At 48.1% G+C, this 20392-nt stretch overlaps 1 long non-coding RNA gene across 1 annotated transcript; it reads left to right on the forward strand.

Annotated features, from left to right (window-relative positions):
• The first annotated feature begins 5059 nt into the window (after positions 1-5059).
• LOC136793357 (uncharacterized) lies at positions 5060-6739 on the forward strand. The gene is made up of 2 exons (XR_010838555.1): positions 5060-5394; positions 6140-6739. It is a non-coding gene; the product is annotated as an uncharacterized lncRNA (long non-coding RNA).
• Positions 6740-20392: the final 13653 nt, after the last annotated feature.

Genomic DNA, 20392 nt, shown 5'->3' on the forward strand with positions numbered 1-20392 from the left:
CCGCTGGGGGACCGGTGGGCGCGGGGTGGCGTCCGTCCTACGCGTCTGGGTGCGCTCTGCGCTACCCTGTGCCCGTGACTTTGCCATTTCCCATTTTCTCTTTTTTTCCTCCCTGAACCCCCGCTCTTCGGCTTTGTACCGGCTATACTGGGCGCCCTGTGCCCTTTTTGGCCCTTCCCGGCTGCGGGCCAAGGTCGTGGCGTCGAGCGCCTGCGCCCCCTCACCCCCCACCGTTCCCCCGCTCCCCCTTTCCCTCCCCCTTTCCGCCCCCGGGTCGGGAGCAGCGCGGGGAAGGGGGGGCGTGGGCACCACGTGGCCACGCCCCCGGAGCCGGCTTTTTCTAGAGCAGCTGCAGGAGGCTCTCCGCCGGCCGCCCAGCTCGCCTCCCCGGGTGCGCACGGCTCCTGCCCCGCGCTCCGCTCCGCCTCCGCCACGCCGCTCCCCGAGCTTCGGCTGCAGCCAGCGCGGGAGCGCGCCCTCCGCGCCGCCACCCCGACCCCCGGCTCCCGGCTCCTGGCTCCCGGCTCTCCGCGCCCGGCTCTCGGTCCCTGTGGCTCGGTGCCCGGCCCCTCACGCCCCGCGCCCTCGCCGTCCCCCAAGCCCCTGCTCTGCTCCCCGCCCGGGCCCCGCTCTCTCGCTGTCTGTCTCACCCCTCCACACCCGCACATTCCTCCCTCTCTCTTTTGCTTGCTTGCTCGTTCGCTAGCTCTCAGACGCGGCGAAGCAGCTTCGCAGGAAAATCCCAGAAACCTTTGCAAAAAGCTGACAATGAAATTTAAGAAGTTCTTCGATTTCGGCGCCATTTTCGAGTGGATCGAGAGGTGACATGCGATTTTTTTAAAAAGGGACTTGTTGGCTGGCGTTTCTCCCTATAATAACGTTGGTTACGGCAGACTGAAAAAAAATCTGGTGACAATGCTGAAAAAGTTCTGTGTCGCTTTGGGGTTGTGAAGCACGTTTGGGGGCCAGGGTGTGGGCGAACAGACAGACACATGAGTGCGGCCGGGAGAATTCTTAGGAAACGGGCTGAAAAAAGCTAACATGGAGGGGCGGGAAGAGAAAATCGAGGAAGGGGCAGTGACCGCCTGTCAGCCTCGCCAGGGTCGGGATCGACTGGTTTTGACAGACTGTAAATGGACTTTTCGTGGCTCTTAATTTGCAAGCAGTAAAATATGTCTTGGAAATAAATGTGTGATTAATTTTGCATTGTCTTTTCCCTATTAAAACTTTCAAGGTTATTTAGTTTTCCCTGTAGGAAACTTGACATTGGGAAAGTTGGCACGAATGCGCCGAGGGAAGGTACATCGTGTCTGTGGTGGGGGGAAGAAGGCATCTGCAAAATTAAGACAAAACGTTGTAAAATATGAACAGAGGAAGAGGCGTATTCTTTGGCTCTTAAATGATCTGGCCAAACACAGTTCAGTTCGGAAGGAGGGGTGTGGGGCTATGGGCAACTCAAAAGTATCGATTCTTTGTCTATTGTATCAGCGACTGACTCTCTTCTGGAGTGACAAGACGCCTCTTTGTAATCTCTTTTCGTAAGTAAATTTCAATCTAAGGGGAAATCCATAAACTAGGGGAGCAAGGTGGCTTTTTAGGAATGTAAATCGTTGTACTGTCACTGGGAGGAAAAAAAGGGGTTAAGTGAAAGGTACAAGTGAATTCGATTCCAGTGAGTTTGCAGAGCAATCTGGAAGGGACCTTCGCCTTTGACACCGTTGCTATTTCGAATGAACTTTTGTTTTTCTAAGTAGTCAATAAGGAAATGTTAAATTAGCGATGACTTTAACATCAGATGTGATGGTTCACATATTTGTGTGGAACATAAATATTTAATTGGGAGAAGGTTGTGGAGTTTTAAAGTATAACTGTACGTTTGCTAAACATGTTTTTGTTTTTGTTTTTTTTTCTTTTTAAGGGCAACCAAGGACGTTTATCTCCATTAATACCAAAAGTCAAAGTTGTTTGTGAATAGCATAGCCAAAACAAGATGAAATTTAGAGACACTTAAATGTATGTGCCAATTTAGGGAGCGGAGTTATTATTAACAAATTAGTTTACAGTGACACAAGTAGTGCATTTGGTAACACTGGATCTCAGTCTGGTGTTATGAATTTTGTACTTAGTCTCATTGAATACTCTGCACATTTTATTAACTAATAAACAGGACACATAGTCCATTATACTGGTTTTGAAAAACCGATGTAACTTTTAAATGAACCAAACACTTAGCAGACGTGGATACTTTGAGTGTCTATTACTTGTACTGAAACGTATTTTAACTTTCAAAACCATTAGAGTTTTGTACTGGTTTTGTTGTTTTAACTTTTAGGTTTGTGATTGAGGATTCCAGGGTAGTAGTTTCTTCTATGCTTAATTGACTGTTTCCTTTAAACAGTATGGGGGAGGATGCATGTAACTTATTACTAATGTGTGTCCATTTTAAAAGGGAAAAAGTGGTATCTAATGAGTTAATCATTAAGGAGTATGCACAGTGCCGGCCATTTCAGGACGTGAAAGAGTTTCTGTGGAACTGCTTGAGACAAGAAGGAGTGATTTGACATCAAGTATTGAAACTTTTTGATTTATGTTTTGATAGGTGACACTGAAAGGTATAAAATATTTATGAATACGTTTGAGTAATCAGTTTCATATGTAAACATCCAGATATTTCATCTCAGGACAGTTATCTCTCATTCTTTAATACCTTTAAAAAGAACTCAAAGCAGGGTGTTTGCTGTAATAATGAAACACTGGCGAGTTAAAGAGGATGTCTGATGCTTCTGTGGATGGATCTATATTTCCCAGCTATCATATATGTTAAAATTAGCTGAAGCTGCCAGAGACATTTTGGTGATCTTCTTTAAGTCAATAAATGAAAAGTTATTTTTTTTAGTGGGGACATTGAGTGAGACTTATTTATAATATACATCAGGAAGAAGTTTCACTAAGACTTTGAAGCTGGCAAGAGTGATCCAGATGTTGCCAAACTGCCTCAATTTATTTTCTTACTATTCTTACCTTCAGAGGTAAGATTCTTTCCCACCCTAATTCCTCTCTCTCAGCCCTTGACTCTTCCCCGCTACACTTTTCCACGATTCATCCTCTGGGGGGGAAAAAATTGAGAGTCACATTTTTCACTACACCTGCCGATCCTGGAAATCAAACGACGAAGTTCTAAAAAGTACCTCGATTTGGACTGACCTTTTGCTTTATTCCTCGCCATTGGACGGGGCGGGACCAGGCTTCCTTCCAGTCACCTTGTCTTTCTCCATCTGCAGGTACCCCAGAGCGATCCCCCTTCGTTGACTCCGAGGGGATGCAGCAGCAATTCATGTTTTGAAGTGCTTTAAACGGTTCAAAACGTGAGGCGCTGCTATACCCCCTCGCGAGGAAGTAGGAAGGTGGGGTTCTGCTGAACGTGCGTTCCCGCGGGGCGCCTGCTCCCCAGGCCAGCTCTGGAGCAGGTAGGTGGGCGGGGGCTTGCGTCTCTCTTCCTCTCCCCTCTGCCCCCTTTCCCCGCCCACGAGGCCCCGCCAGAGTCCTGGGAGGGCGCAACTGCATGCCAGGGGCTGGGGGTGGTCTGGGCCGTGCACAGGCTATGCGAGCCGAGGAGGGACGCGGCGCCCCGCACTCAGCCGTGCCCTAGCAGCGGGAACAGTACTGCAGTGGGCGATCGGTGCTCTGGAGTATTGTTTCTGCTGCCCGGGCAAGGCTGGGACTCCTGCACGGGCCCACCCACTAGGTAAGTCCTAGTCCAGCGCCCGCCGTGTCCGCCCCAGCAGCGAGACCCGGGAAAGGCGCGTTTTTCCTCCGTCCAACCTTTGCCCGCCTTTGAATGTGTAAATAGGTGTGAAAAAGATACTGCATTTTAGCACTCCTTTCCCTGCCCGGGTAAAATTTAAACGATCGGGAAAAAAATTCCTCGTGATTAACTAGAATACCACCCACAGGACAAAAAACGAAGAAAGACTACCTTCAAGACCCAACAACTAAATGTGTGTGGGGGGGCGGTTATTGGAAAAGGAGTAGGGGGGACGCTGGAAGGTGACCCGCTGCAAGTAGTCCCCAGGCCGCTCTGCAGCTCCGGGTAAATGACTCGCGTCCTGCATGTGGAAAGGACGTTGGAGTCCAGAAAAGATGACCGTTTCTGGCCCCTTCTAGACACCCTCTCCACCCTTCTTCCTGTCTGTGTTTTGGGAAGCTTCTGTCAAGATCGGGCGAGGCCCGGGGCCTGGTCCGCCGGTGAATCCCAGGCGGCGTGGAGAGGTGCTGACCTGCCCGATCTGAGGCCTGCAGGGAGCGCGGGGACCCGAGGGGGTGGCCGTGGAATGAGGCTCTGCGTTTCAAGCTGCTGCTTGCCCTATCTCCCAAAATCTGGTCCCAGAATTCTACCCTGGACGCGCCGCCCCAAGGCCACCTTGGTCGCCCGGGGGCCTCCCATAATGGATTGCCCCGCTGGCAGGGCACTAGCTTGGCAGCTCCTGAGAAGATGGCAGCACCTTCGACTCAGGGGCTGTTCGTGCCCCCCAGGACTCTGGACGCTATTGCTGATGACCTCGAAAGCCACCTCCATGCGTCCCTGGGGGCGCCGAGTCTACGCTAGGAGCTTCACAGCGGGCCTGGAAAAGAGAGGGCTCACTCTCTGGCTGAGGTCGCACTTCGCCTGTAAAAATCACTCTAGGATTTTGGTTTGATCCGGCGCACGGGCAGGTCGAGGACTATTGACAAAGACAGAGGGAGGTGTGGAATCTTTCCCACGCTTTCCGTCATCCTGAAAGAAACCAAGCACACGAAAACCCCTCTTGTCTGGACGAGCTGCCGGGAACTGGTTTTCCCGGGGGCCGGGAGTGGGGCCCCCGGAGGAGGTCGGCTTTGAGGAGCCCGGGGTTCCTGGCAGCCCGGAGCCGGGGCTCAGGCTCCCGCCGCCCCCACGCGAAATCTCCCAGACTCCCTTGCGCCACGGCGGACGCGGGCGGGTCGGGGCCCTTCCGGCCGCCGCGGACCCTCGGGCTCCCGGGGCGCCGCCACCCAGCTGCCTGGGGCCAGTCCGGCTCCGAGCGGCCGCCGCCGCCGCCGCCCCGCCCCACCCCACCCCGGCCGCGATCCCCGGACCGGGAAGCCCGAGAGTTGGCTCCCGGCCGGCCCAGGGCCCCGCAGGCCCGCAATCCCGAGGCCTGAACGGCGAACAGGTTCCCGCACCCGCCTGGCTTAGTGCTTGGGGTTGGGGAGGCACCTCGAGGCTGCCCCCCTGCCTCTCACCAGCTCCCTTTTCTCCCTTTCTCCCCCGTCGGGACGGGTCCCCTCGAGCCAAAAGGAAGCCCGGCAGCAGCCGGCGCCCACCCTCCGGGAGGACCACGCCCGCGCCCGCCGGCTCCCTCCAGCGGGACGCAGGTGAGAGACCGCGAGGGGCGGAGGGCGGGAGCCGAGATCCTGATTGGGGGCGTTGCCTTCCAGATGCGCTGTGGCGCTTTGCCCCGGGCCCCCAAGAGGCATCGAGATTGAGGGCGTCCACGGGGCCCTCAGACTGCGTGGTGCCCCTTTTCTGACTTAAAGCAGTCATCTTTCACCCTTATTCACACGGTCGAAGTTGCAGTTTGCCTAGATTTTCCTCCAAGGAGAGAAATGTGAATAAAGCAATATTTTAGCCAAACATTTCCGTGTCAATTAAGAAGACGGCAATTCGTTCCAGACTATAAATTCTCTATAACAACTCTCTAAGGTATTCGTTCAAGTTGTTTTTCAGCATTGCTAAATGTGCATCATAATGTGTGGGAGACTTGTGTAAGATGAATCCATTTATAGTCGACCGATCAATTGATCCGATGTTACCACCTTCTAGGAGGCACCTTTCCATTGTTTCCTCATCTTTTCCCAGCACATGTTATTTGTTAGGAAACTGCGTGCACACGGCATTGTATTAAGTTTATTAGACAGGCGTGGCCCATAAACTAGGAAAAGTTTAGTCAAGCTCTAAATTTAAAATTCCACATTTCTGTAAGTTGTGGGACAAGATATATAGGTTACTTTTATAAGCTAGAATTGAACATAATTTAAAAATATTTTAAGCACAGGGATATTTTTGAAGGCATCCAGCATTTCCAGTTAGCAGTACTGACTTTTTTTTTTTTTCCCCCAGCAAAGGAACACTGCATCAACACTCTTGGCCCGGATCTGGACACAGAAGACTCCTGTTTCAAGAAAATACAGTCATCTCTCAAATCCTGTAATTTATATGCATTCTAAACTCACTAGGTATTGAAAACCACCCAAGTGTCCCACAACATGGGGTAAAATATAATCAATCACTCAGTGTAATATTATACATCCTTTAAAAATGTTATTGGAAAATGTTTTATGATCAGTAAGTCGAAATAACTCTCTCCCACCGTTTCTTTCTCCCTGCTGCTCCCTGATACCCACGCTTCTTTGTTCCATTTGGCACATAAACTTGTTTTTCCCGCCAAATGAGTCAGTCATGATGGGAACGTCAATTGATTTGAACAGATGTGTGTCAATGTTACTTGGGAAACTAGATGCCAATAACCAGGGCCACAAAAAAAGGCAGTGGTTGCAACTCTGTAAAAATTTACGCGTGCAGACAGACAATGACTAAAGTGGAACCCCAAATAGGGAAACAGTTGGATACACTCCAGTGCTCGGAGATTGAATGATTGTATGCTGCTTTTGATTTTCACTAATACGAGTAACTGTCCAATTAAAAAAGACCTACTAAGGACTCTGCAGTGCAAATTCTTTTGCTGATTGTTTTAAAAACACCATACCTATCAAATCATCAAGGCCGATGGGGCAGCAGGGGACTGGGTTTGTTCCCCCAATCCTGGACCATTATTAGGCTCAGGGCAACACTTGGAGAAAAAGTCATCCTACACAAGTGGGAGTTAAGTTCTAGGCAGCTTTCCTGAGAGACGGCACAAGATGAAAATAGAAATAGGTCCAAAAAGCATTTTTTGGAAGATCAATGAAAGTTTATTAATGGGAATTAAAGACTAGCGTCGGGGCTATATCCAAGTTTGCATAAATTTTTAGATATCTATTTTCCCATCAGCCTACAGTGTAACTTATCCTCATAACCCTAAAACTTGATACATGCCTTTGTATTTAGAATAATTACATTACTCTTAAAGGAAAAACGATCTATGCACCAATTATAGCAAATGTGTATCTCCCTGCCACTCTACACCCCAGTCATTCCACCCATTAGTTACTGCTCAACAAATGAACAAAGACCTGTTAGCTCTTTCATAATATCTTACCTATCTGCAGCCTTTACCTCCCTCCCCGGCTCCAGGAGTGATCTCTTTGGCAAGTTCAAAAAGACATAGGCCCCTGTGGGGATTGTAAATTGAGCCATTAGGGAGGAGCCCTGAGAAGACTTCCATTTCCGGCATTGCTTGGCTTTGGAGCACTCTCCTTACACCAGTGAGCTCTAGAATCTGAGCAGCCGGTGGGGGTTTGGGCGGTGGCCCTGGCTTGGCCGCTGCCGTTAGTCTGGGAGCTGAGAACAGAGCAGTGTCCTGTCGTCTTGAAGACTTTGAAGCGTGATTCTCCCAAAGCAGCTCCCTCTCCTATCCCCCAACCCCACCCTGACCTGCTCGCCAGACTCGACTGTTGCCCCAAGACCAGACTTTTTAAAGTCCCGGCCACAAAACTGCAATAGTCAGAAACATAATAATCCCAACATCTTGCCGTTTTTTTTAGGCGTGCGTTTACATGCTCTGCCAAATGCTTTCATATTTTCTTTTTGCAACAACCCTGAGAGATAAATAGGAGAAGACGTCAAAAAAGCAACTGCCAACAAGAAAACAGGCTTCTGGAGGCTGAGGATTTGTCCGAGGCTAGTCTGGGGCCTCTTCCTCCAGACCTCGTGCTGTGCTGCTTCTGTCATTACCTGTTAATCAGAATGGAACACACAGTAGTGACTAGAGCAGGAAATGGAGTTGAATTTGTTTGGTTAGAAAAAATTAGAGGTGAAACTCATTAGTCGTATGATGAGCTTTTGCCTATACCCTGGACACTTCCTGGGTGAGGCCCAAGACTGGCCCCAGGATGACTAAATAGTGACAGTAAATAACGCAGCTGTATACACGTAGGTGTGCACAAACCAAGAAAAGTGTTAATTAAAATCTCCGCCCGTATTTGATACTTCCTAAAGATTCAACCAAATTAGTCTTAAGGAAACAGATGGAATGTCCAACCAGAGGGGTTAACTTAATTTAGTCACTCACTCAATGGAACCTTTTTCATCAGCCATTACAAATAATAATTTTAAAGACTACGTCGAAACCTGGAAAACGCTTATGATACCATGTTTTCCAAATCAGGGACCTAAAATCATGTGGACACCACAGTTGACAAGTGGGTCTATATAGGAGCAGAAACTGGAAAGAACATCAAAGCAAACATACTTGTTGCTTAAGGTGGTGGGATTTGAGCTGAAGTTCTTTCTCTGCTTTTACAATGTGTCTTTTCGTTATGCCATATTTTTTGTTACGTTGTCAAACATAATTCTCTGAAAAGTCTTTAGGGGTCACGGGCGATGCAGCAATTTTGGGTCAAGGATGCACAGACCTCAGACGTCTCGGGGATCATCATGTCACGAGATACCACTGTGCGCTTGTGACAGATTGATAACTGAAAGGTCTGGGAGCCGCTCATCTTCACAGCAATACAACTGGTAAGTATTACAAGACCCATGGATGAAAAGATCGAAAAGTGGGCCCTGAGCAAGGAAGAAAGAGGTTGCTGTCGGGGAAGGAGGGGGACAAGTTGTACTTTAATAGTTTAATGGGGGGGGGGGTCAGACTTTGTGTCTTTAACTATCATTTAAGTTCTTTGTAATGAGTTGAAATTCATTTAAGGCATAAGATTTTATATGCATGCTAGAATGTTAAAGAATTTATGCTCAAGCACACAACTGGGAAAACATGAACCATAAACACTACAGACACAGGGTCACCCTTAATATGTTGAGTCGATATCAGTGGTCAAGAAAAGGCATAAAAACTCCATGAACAAAAAGTCACAAAAAAAGAATACATTAAAGATGCTCATTTCAGTTTTTTTGGCCACGCCACACAGCTTGTGGGATCTTAGTTCCCTGACCAGGGATCGAACCCACGCCCCCTGCATTGGAAGTGTGGAGTCTTAACCACTCGACCACCAGAGAAGTCACTCATTGAACTATTTTTAAGGGTAGAAATTAGAAACATCCTGATGACCAATAACAAAGATTGGGTAAATAAAATATGGTGTCTCTGATATGTGACAAGAGAATATGCTCTGGCTGAAGCATTTAGCAATAAAAAGAAATGAGCAGATTTTTTGCACTGTTCCCATCCATGCAATCTGAGTATACAGGGAGCATTCTGCATGCAGTTTTGTTTCAATATACAGATAACAGGCTGAGAGGAAATATGTCAAAACTTTAACAGTGGTTATCGCTGAGTTGTGGTATAAAAAGTGATCAAAGAAAGATGCTAAACTATTTTTGCGATGTGTTCCTAATATGTAATCTAAATGTATTGGGAACATTTTGCATTCATAGTTTTGTATCAATAATGTGGAAAGAAGCTAGGAGGACGGATACCAAAAGTCTATCAAAGAAAGATGCTAAACTATTTTTGCGATGTGTTCCTAATATGCAGTATAAATATATTGGGAGCATTTTGCATGCATGGTTTTGTATCAATATACAGATTTTAAAAGCTGGTGGGAATAAACCAGAACTTGTATAATGGTTATCTGTGGGTTATGACATCACAAAGTGATAAAAGTAAGATACAAAATTATTTTTGCAATATGTTCCTGAATATGTAATATAAGTGTATTGGGAACATTTTGCATCCATAGTTTTGTATCAATATTTAGAGAAAAGCCTAGGAAGAAATATAGCAAAATTTAATAGTAGTTATTTTGGGGTTCTAGTATTATAGATGATATCTGTCTTTCTCTTTATACTTTTATGTATTTTCCAAGTAATACTTGTATAAACAATAAGATGCATTACTTTTATAGCGATAATAAAACATTTTATGTTTTTAAAGAGTTTGTACTTATTTAAAAAAAAAAAAAAGCATGGTCCCCTGACCCAGGGATGGGGAAAGTCTTCCTATTTGGGTAGCAATGGGCCTAGAATACATTTTCCAACCTGTCTGGGCAAAACCTACACAGCTTTGGTTGGCTTCGTGGTGCAAATGTATGTTATCATTTACTCTTGGCAAAGGAAAGAGAAAGTGTAATTTAAAAATATAACCATGACAGAGGAATAATAGTGCTATTGCTAAACAGACTGCTATCTCCTGTCTAATCAAAGTAACACTTTAAGAAGTGTAGAAAGTTGAAACAGGCTGCTTTTCCTCCAGGAGCAATTGAGGTCACGGGACTTGGATTGCAGCCCAGGGCCTCAAGACACGTTGGCCAGTTTGGGACATGCCTGAGTCAGGAAAACACCTTACAGAAAGTCTAATTCCACTTAGCTAACTTTTTGCAGATGCAAGATAAACCCCCTGCATTTCCCACAACTCTGCTGCACTCCATAGCAACCCTGGTGGTGGAAAACACATGTGCCACTCGAATTTATTAAGCTTTCTCTGTTCCCTTAAGAGAGACAGAGGCATCTGGAGACACACCAGGCAGTTGCACGGATCTGAACAGAGACACTACCTCAGAAGAGGACTAGGGTCCCCCCCATTCCTTTTAGAAGCGCTCTGGGGAAGCTGTTTCCCCCCCCCTCAAAGAATCGTTCACACCCTGTAGCAAGTCCATATTATTAAACATAACTTTTGAAATATGTCCGGCATATTCCTTAAAGCAGAAGCTGCAGTTGTGAGGCAAAAATAGACATTGAGAAGGTTCTTCCAGTTTCCTGGTGCCATGCCCCTTTTCTGCTTAAGGACAAATAATCATACAACCAAACGTGGCCTTTTGCAAAAATGGGCGTGCTCCTCTTTAATCTTTCATACGCATTTTTCTCTGCCGCATTCTAGCAATCTGAGCACATTTTCAGGGTGCCTAGCTCTGGGCTACTTGCTTGTGGGGAGAGGAGAGGACGGGAGAGAAGCAGGTGAAGGTGATACCGATCCAGAGCACCCTTGAACACACAAATCCTGTCCTCTGTCTGCTACTGGGTACAGAGCTGGGGCTTTGACCTTCCTCTGAGCCAGGGCAGACCATACAGAAAATCTGCTTTGCTCAGCTGAATTATCCAGCATCTTCCTTTCGCCTAGGCTAGACCAAGAGCATGGAATAGGGGAAGGGTGTGGGAGGGCCCCCTTCCTCAACGGAAGCCTTCCTGTCCAGCTGAGGGGGCGGGGAGGCGGAGAAGGCGAGAGACAGAGAGAGAGCCCTTAACATCAGCACTGATCATAAACTCATTTCATTTACCGGAGAAAAAAAGCTCCAGCCCAAGTGGGGCTGGAGCCCAAGTGGGGCTGGGGGGCAGGGCAGGGGCCAGCACAGAAGGAGCTGGGAGCTTCCCTTTGCTAACGGGGTCAGTGCAATCCCTCATTTACAGAAGAGGAAGCCGAGTTGCTGAGAGAGAGAGGAAATAACTTGTAGAGAGGTCACGCAGAGAATTGGTGGCGGCGTTAGAACTTAAACCTTGATGTTCAGGGCTCTTTCCACTGTAATACACCGCATCTAAAGGACAGAGAGAGCGACCCAGGAAGCCGCTAGAAAGGATATGGGGCTAGATGAGCACCTGCGAAGGTGGATGGGGCCAAAAGAGGCAGAGAGGCCGGTGAGGACATTCTAGGTGGGCGACAATGGCCTGGCACGGTCAGGGATGGACGTGCTGTGGCGATACAGGGGCCAGGAGGTAGGTCTGGAGGAAATTGCTAAGGTCAAGCATAGCTTCTCAACGTGGGCTATGCAGAGCCTAGAGGAGATAAAACAGTGTCCCACAGAATACCTATGGCACAACTTCCTAGAGGACAAATTTGATTCAACAGTGGGTCGTTTAAAGCACTGTTTTCCTAAGACAAGCACGGAGTCAAAAAGATAAGACTGAGATCTCAAAGTCATTTCAAGTTTGTTGCAGGCCCCTGTGGGCTGCCCCATGACTCCCACCCCAGTCTCATTAGGCGGGAGGATTTATGCACTCGTCTCTAGACATTTGGCTGTTTGTTTTTCCTGCAAGTACGAGGGACCTCGACTTCTGATAACAGCTGCCCTGCTCCCCAGACAGTCACATGATTCTGGAAGAGCTGCCCATCACAGGAAACTGCTAGAGCCTCATGTCAGGCCTGAGCTAGAGCTCGGGTCAGGCCAATCCCACAGTATCCCATGCCCCTTTCCACGTGGATTACGCTCAAAAAAGCTCACGTGACCCAAGCCTAACCAATAAGAATACTTCTCTGATTCGGGGGCTGGGGGTTTAATCCTGAAATAGAGAGTCTCTCTTGCAGTGTCTAAGCCTGGGGGTGTATGTGGCTGTGCCCTCACCCACCCTGGTCTTCCACGTCCATTATCAGGAGGAAGTCCATCTTCAGCAGGAGAGAATGGGGACAGCATGCACATGGAAACACTTAGAAACCCAGGAGGAAGGGGGGAAAGTGGGAGGGGAGGGAGGCAAATGACCTAACTTAAGTCCCTGATTCAAGGTCCGGAGCACGTATGGTCTGTTGCTTTTTTGTTAAGCAGGTTTCATTTGATTCGTTCAACAAACACTCACTGAGAACCTTCTAGGTGCCAGGCACCATCCTAGGGTCTGGCCATAGAGTGTTAAACAATGCTCTTGTGGAGTTTACATTCTAGATTGAGTTGTACTTCTGTGACTTGCAACTGAAACAGTGCTGCCTGCCAGATCGTGGAAGAATGTACATGCTAAGGATAAGGACCAGGGGGAGAGAGAGAATCTACACTATACACGAGGGAGTCTGACATTTCTTGAGCGGGGAACTCACGTGATCTTTCACAGAAGTCTAAATTTGAGGCAGGCCAGGTTGGAAGTGGTGACTGTGAAAAGGCTGGAATGGCGGGGGCTTCGATCGGCTCCATTTTTGAAATACTCTCATGAAGAGGATGTCATGGTTCCTGGGACGAAACACAACCTAGAAGGAAAATAAAGTGCTTCTGGGAAGTGCTCCAGGCCCAGCTCTTCTGGCACTCCCACCGCTCCCTGCCCCCACTGGCTGTGTGCTTCAGCCTTTCCTGGGCCGCTCCATTTTCCATTTACGTGGGGTACAGATGCCACTGACCGGAACATGGTAGCTGAAGGGAAGGCCCATAGGAGCTCCCATCTAGGCTGCCCTCTCCCTGCCCCAAAGCACCCACCTAAGACCCATCCCAAGTGCTTCCTTCTCCAGAAGACTCCCTTGACTGCACCCACCCATGGAGAAGCTCCTTTGAGCTCCAGCCACTCGCGCGTGCAGGCACTCTGCTCATAGTGGAGGTGGCTTTTTTTGCAGGTGAGACTCCTGCAATTCAGCAGGAAGCTGCATGAGGACCAGAACCAGACTCGCCTTCACCACCTCCGCTATGGCGACTAAACCTGTGCCTGACGCTGCACAGGGGGTGCTCCCCCCCAGCTGATTGATGGGGCTGATTGTAGAGATGGCTCAGGGGCACGATGTGTAGAAGTCCTTTTCCAGGGACAGTCCTGGTTTCGGCCTATTTTATTGCCATAATCCTCAGCAGCATCCTCTCACTTTCAAAAGTATCTCGTGGGCTTCCGTGGCGGTGCAATGGTCGGGAGTCCGCCTGCCGATGCAGGGGACGCGGGTTCGTGCCCCGGTCCGGGAAGATCCCACGTGCCACGGAGCAACTAGGCCCGTGAGCCGTGGCCGCTGCGCCTGCGCGTCCGGAGCCTGTGCTCCGCAACGGGAGAGGCCACAACTGTGAGAGGCCCGCGTACCACCAAAAAAAAAAAAAAAAAAAAAGTATCTCGTGATAAAACACATTGTCACCTACTCATCTGAAGAGCACTGAAGGGGATACTGTCACAGCCAAGTTGAAAGAGCTCCTGATATAAGACAAAAATATTTATAAAATCAAAACCGCATGATATTGCAAATCTGTGCTCTGTCCCTTGGAACTGCACATGCTCCTTGCAGAGCTCTGGAGAGTCTTGCCTGCTTGGCTGCATCTGGTTCCCACACTCGCTTGAACACATGAAGCATTAAAGCCATAGTTCAGCCTGTCCCAAGATTCAGGTATTGCCTCCATTTATTCCATGTCATGGGTATGTCAAATAGCACTGTTATGCCCCACAAAGACTGGAAAGGCTCCCGAGCTCAGTCCAGAATCAGAAAGAGTTCAAAGGCAATCGTGAACACACAGGAAGTCCAGCAGATGGGGCAAACAGCTGCTTGATGATTTTTTTCAGCTCTTAGCTTGTGAAAGTCTGCCTCCCAGGGGCAGCCAGAAGAGAAAAAAATAACCTCATCCCATCACCCTCTCATCCTCCTCTCTGCCTCTGTCTCCCCAGTTACGGCATCATTCCGCCACTGCTCCAGCTGGGAAGTTCCATCTGCTTACCTACTCACGGTCTTCAGAGTGGAGTGCCGACGAGACAAGCATTTCTTCCTTTGGTGGATAAAAGAGGACTACAAATTCTTTTTTTTTTTTGAAATGTTTTATTTTATATTGGAGTATATTTGATTAACAGCGTTGTGTTAGTTTCCAACAAGGGCCACAAATTCTTTGACATTGCTCCCACTGAGATAAGGGGTCTGTGTCCTCTCCCCTCAAATCTGGGCTGGCCTCAGTGCCTTGCTGCCCAGTGTGGCAGAAGTGGCCTTGCAGCTTCCACCTGGGTCTCTTGGAGCCTTGTGCTTCCACGTACACGTGCAGCTGCTCTGAGGACGTGGTGCTGGAGAAAGCATGTGAAGAGATGCCGTGGACTCCAGTAAGGAGAGAAAGAGATGCCCAGGCAGCCCCTAACTGCTCCAGCCCCCAGCGGTTTGGATCATTCCAGCTGAGTCCCTGGATATCACAAGTCATCCCTGCCGAATTGCAGATTCCTGAGCAAAATCAATGATTGTTGTTGTCTTAAGACACTACATTTTGGGGTGGTTTGTTATGTAGCAATCCATAAGCAGGGTACTCCCTCTTGCCAGTATTGATTTATCACTTCTTGGAGCATAAGTCTGATGCACTATTAAGCTCTAGGACCAAAAGTGAGGATGGGGAAGGACCGAGAGGTGAAGGGAGCCCTGTACTTCTGCACTCCTAGTTCTGTAATGTGAGAGCAAGACTGCGGGTAGGTGAGAGAATTGTTAGACAGTAAAGGGGATTTTTAAAAATTTAGTGTTCTGTGATTATTTTTAGTTTCCTTTTGTTTATGGCAAGTGGAAATGGTTTTGTGTTTATCATAGTGAAATCAAATTATACTTAAAAAATAAATGTATGTCACACCCATGAGGGTGACTACTATGGAAAAAAAAACAGAAAATAACAAGTGTTGGCAAGGACATGGAGAAATTGGAACACTTGTGCATTTCCTGTAAAATGGTATAGCAGCTGTAGAAAACCACATGGCAGTTCCTCAAAAAATTATACATAAAATTACCATGTGATCCGGCAATCCCATTCCTGCATATATACACAAAAGAATTGAAAGCAGAGATTCAAATAGATATGTAAACACCTGTCAGTGTTCATAGCAGCATTATTCACAGTAGCCAAAAGGTGGAAATAACCCAAATATCCATCTACAGATGCATGGATAAAGAAAATGTGATATATCCATACAATGGAATATTATTCAGCCTTAAAAAGGAAGGAATTTCTGATACATTCTACAACATGGATGAACCTTGAAGACATTATGCTAAGTGAAATACGCCAGACACAAAAGGGCAAGTATCGTATGATTCCATTTACATGAGTTAGATGCTTTTATGAGCAGTCAGACCCACACAGACATTATTTCTGGTAGCTAGCTGCATTCTTCAAGGACCCGGCAGCAGAATGATCACCCCATTATTGCCAGGGCCCCAGCAGCAGGGGAGCCCCTCTGGCTCAGCACCTCCCCAGAGGGTGCTTCCAGCCCTCCAGTAAGAGACCAGACTCTTACAGGTCAGAAGAGTTAACCACAGGGCATAGGTACTGCTGGGACATCCTGCAGGCATGCAGGGCTTCCCACCTTCCCCAAGGACGGGGGAGGGGGGGGGTGCGCACGCACACTGGGGCAATGACTCCGGAGGACCACCCCTCCCTGCGGCCTCAGGGGTGGACCCGTGCGCATTACCCGGAGCTGGGTTGGGGTCGGAGTCTGGCGGAGAAAGGTCAGGCTTCCTGGCTGCCCCCAGGGCCAACCACCTCGACCCAAGGCTGACCAGCTACCACCCAAGGGTCTTTAAACCTCCGCTCCGGATGCACTTAATGCGCTTAGGTACTTGGACGGGGGACGCGTGACAGGGGAGCCAGGGAGCCGAAAGGTCTGTCCACGACCACCCTCGGGACACAAACCTCGGCGCCTGGCACATGTGGGGCGTCTTGGCCCAAGTGGGTTGAGGAAGGCACCACTATGGGGGTGGGGGTGAATTCTAGAAGATCTGCTGTTGCTAACACTTGACACAGTCGAGGATGCGAGCTATTTGCCAAACCAAAATGGAAAGGATTCACTGAAAGTCTAAATGAATGGGAACTCCACCACCTTCGCCCCAACCTCCCTTCTCCAGTGAGCTTCCAGAATCCTGGCAACCTGGCTTATGACCCCAGGTAGGAGGTGGGATTTTACTCTATGTAGTAGACACCTCTGGTGCCTCTTGTCCCTTCTGCTTAGGCCACCTCTGATTTCATCTGCGCAAGTGCACCATTTTGTACAAGATCAGACTGACCTCATGCTGGCAGCGGCTGACCTTCAGGGAGCATTAGGTGTCTTTTTGCTTTCAGTTTCAAGGCCTTCTCTGATGCTGTATGTGCTACGGTCTGAATGTTTGTGTCTCCACCCCAGAAAATGTGTATGTTGAAACCTAACCCTTAAGGTGATGGTATTAGGAGGTGGGGCCTGATTAGGTCATGGTGGGAGGTGATTAGGTCCTGAGGGTGGAGCCGTCCTCAGGAATGGGAGTAGTGCCCTCGTGAAAGAGGCTGGAGAAAGATCCCTCGCCCCCTCTGCCAGCAGAGGACACAGTGAAAAGAGGCCAATGTGTGAATCGGGAGGCGGGCACCATGATCCTGCACTTCCCAGCCCCCAGACTGTGAGCGATGCGTGTCCCTTGTTGATAAGCCCCTCAGTCTGTGGTATTTTGTTATAGCAGCCCCAGTGGACTAGGACGCTGTAGGAGCCTACTGGGCTCACTTGTAAGAGCATCTTGTAATTGTGGTCAATTAACACCCCAGGGTTAATAAGACCCCAGGCTGGGCTTCCCTGGTGGCGCAGTGGTTGAGAGTCCGCCTGCCGATGCAGGGGACACGGGTTCGTGCCCCGGTCCGGGAAGATCCCACGTGCCGCGGAGCGGCTGGGCCCGTGAGCCATGGCCGCTGAGCCTGTGCTCCGCAATGGGAGAGGCCACAACAGTGAGAGGCCCACGTACCACACACACACACACAAAAGACCCCAGGCTTAACCCTCACCTGACAGGGAGATCGGAGCTTGTGTTTAAAGGCTGTAACTTCCTGCTCCTCAGTGGTTGATTCTGGGAGGCCTCTGAAAGCTTCTAGGGAGGCCCTGGGTGGAATAAAACCCACGTTTCCCACAGGGGTGACCTCAATAATGCACGATTATATTGGCTTTTCCTCTTTCCCTGTGTCACTCTCTTTGCTCCCTCATTCCAACTTCCCAAGATCAACTCCCAAATAAACTACCTGCTCTCAAATCCTTTTCTCAGCCTCTACTTTTGAGGGAACGCAAATTAAGATACCCTCCATTTGGAGATGTCAGAATGAAACGTCTGCGTGCTGGTCCAATCATTCTTGAGTGAAGCCGGTGGACAGGCCTGACCTAGGCCACAGAGGTACCAGTCAGCGTGTTAGCATCTCATCCCTAAATCTGGATCAGGGCCCAGGATCAGGGTCCAGGGCTGGGACGAGAGTGAGGCAAGGGAAGTGCCCACCCTCTCCAGCTGACCCTGCACTTGCATGGGCCTGAGACATGAGCACCTCCCTAAATGTTGCCCCCTGGGTGTCCTATTTGCCTCCCCCTAGTCCTGGCGCTGGCCAAGACAGTAGTAAAAAGCCTTTAAGATTAAAACCAACAAATGGAAAAAAGTAACTCAAATAAAGGAAATAATGCATACAGCAGAAAAAAAACTTTAAAAAAATCCACAATATCCTCAGAGACATAATTTATGCATTCTTCAAGAAGAAAAAAAAAGAGCATTTAAAGAACAAGAAAGAGCTCTTGGAAATGAAAAGTTTAGGGCATCTCTCAGAGAATAGAACAAAAAGGTAGAGTAGGAAAATAAGAAAGGAAAGAAAAAAAGAACATTAGAGGATTGTTCCAGGAGACAATCATAGATGTTCTAGAAAGAGAGCCAGAAAAAAAAAAGTGGAGAGGATATTATCAAAGAAATAATACATGAAAATGCCCGAAATTAAGGAGATGAATTTCCCGTTTAGCAGAATACACTGTGTGCCCAGCATAGTGAATGGAAAAAGCCCACATCAAGGCACCTCATCATGAAAATCTCAAACACAAAGATAAAGAGAAGATTCTAGGAACTTCCAGGAGAAAAAAAAATAGATCACATGCAAAGGATCAGAAAACAGAATGGCTTTGGATGTTTCAAGAGAAACACAGGCAGCTAGAAAACAGGAAGCAATTCCTTCAATATTCTCAAGGAAAATTAAGATCCAACCTAGAATCCTATATCCGGCCAAAGCAATAATTAATCAGGATATAATATAAACATTTTCAAACATACAGGGTCTCAACAAATTCCTTCCTTTCTCAGGAAGCTACTGGAGGCTATAAGCCACCAAAATGGGGAAGAGAGACTTCAGCTTCTGCAAATGGCAGGCTAGGTCATTTGGGCCAACATTCCTGCTGAAGACATCAAAGAAGGTGGACAACATAATTTTAAAATATCCTTAAGCATGAAACACTTAACAAGACAGAAAGTAGAGAGCCAAGATCCAGGAGAAATGAGACCAGCTCTTCAGGTCATTTTGGCTCAAGGAGACTTTTTCAGTCGGGAAGAGGAAGCCAAGAGACTGAGTGCTTCCAGTGGCCTCCCAGGTATAGGGAATAAAAGTCAGAGTCCAGGGTCAGCCCAAGACGAAGACTCTGGTAAATCATTGCCTGCATTGGGCTGGTATCATGAAAAGCTGTAGCCTAGGAGTAAGGATGACTTGGAAATAAACCAGCTCTCACATGCATTGCAGCCCGCCTTCCATTCATCCGAGTAACACGTCCCCACAAACCACACACCTTGAAATTAGATTACGTGTATTCCAGATAGCTAGCAGTCTCAGGCACCTGGGGAAAACAAATCTTCTTTAAAGGAATATAACAATATCCTAGGCTTCAAATTATGTCTTTAATTTAAAATCTAATGCCCAACACATAATCAAACACATAAAGATTTAAGACACTATGAGCAAGAACCAGTAGAAATGACAGCCAATAGAAAGCAGAAGAAATCCCAATACCAGAATTTTCAAGCTTGATTGTAAAACAGTGATGCATATTTCGTTCAAAGGGAAAACGCCAAGCTTCACAATTGTGGTGGGAAACTGAAAACCATAAAACAAGTCACAGCAGATTTTTAAAAAAGAAGAAGGAGGAGGAGGAGGAGGAGGAGGAGCAGGAGGAGGAGGAGGAGGGGGAAGAGAAGGAGAAGAAGGAGAAGGAGGAGGAGAAGGAGAAGAAGGAGAAGAAGAAGAAAGAAGAAGAAGAAGAAGGAGAAGAAGGAGAAGAAGAAGAAGAAGAAGAAGAAGAAGAAGAAGAAGAAGAAGAAGAAGAAGAAGAAGAAGAAGAAGAAGGAGGAGGAGGAGGAGGAGGAGGAGGAGGAGGAGGAGGAGGAGGAGGAGGGGGAGGGGGAGGGGGAGGGGGAGGGGGAGGGGGGAGGGGGAGGGGGAGGAGGAGGGGGAGGGGGAGGGGGAGGAGAAGAAGAAGATATGGGATCCATCAAATAGGGAATGTAACACAGAAGAGATACAAAGGAAATTCCCACAGCGATAGGAAAGGAGGATGCCAGGATGAAACCTGTACACTAGACCTTGAGAGCTACCTGTTCAGGTTGGAGCAGGGGATGGAAGGCCTCAAGAGGGCTGTGTTCCAGGAGGAAAAAAGTGGAGCTAGAAAACAACAACAACAACAAAAAGTGGAGCTGATAGATTCTGTAATGTGTTTCCCATATGAAAAATTGTGTTGAAAGTTCTACAGAGTTATTGGACATTGGGAATTCCTCGGAGGTCCGGTGTTTAGGACTTGGCCCTTTACTGCTGAGGGCACGGGTTCGATCCCTGGTCGGGGAACTAA

The sequence above is a fragment of the Kogia breviceps genome, chromosome X (assembly GCF_026419965.1).
Source record: "Kogia breviceps isolate mKogBre1 chromosome X, mKogBre1 haplotype 1, whole genome shotgun sequence".
In the NCBI taxonomy this organism is placed as follows: Eukaryota; Metazoa; Chordata; class Mammalia; order Artiodactyla; family Physeteridae; genus Kogia; species Kogia breviceps.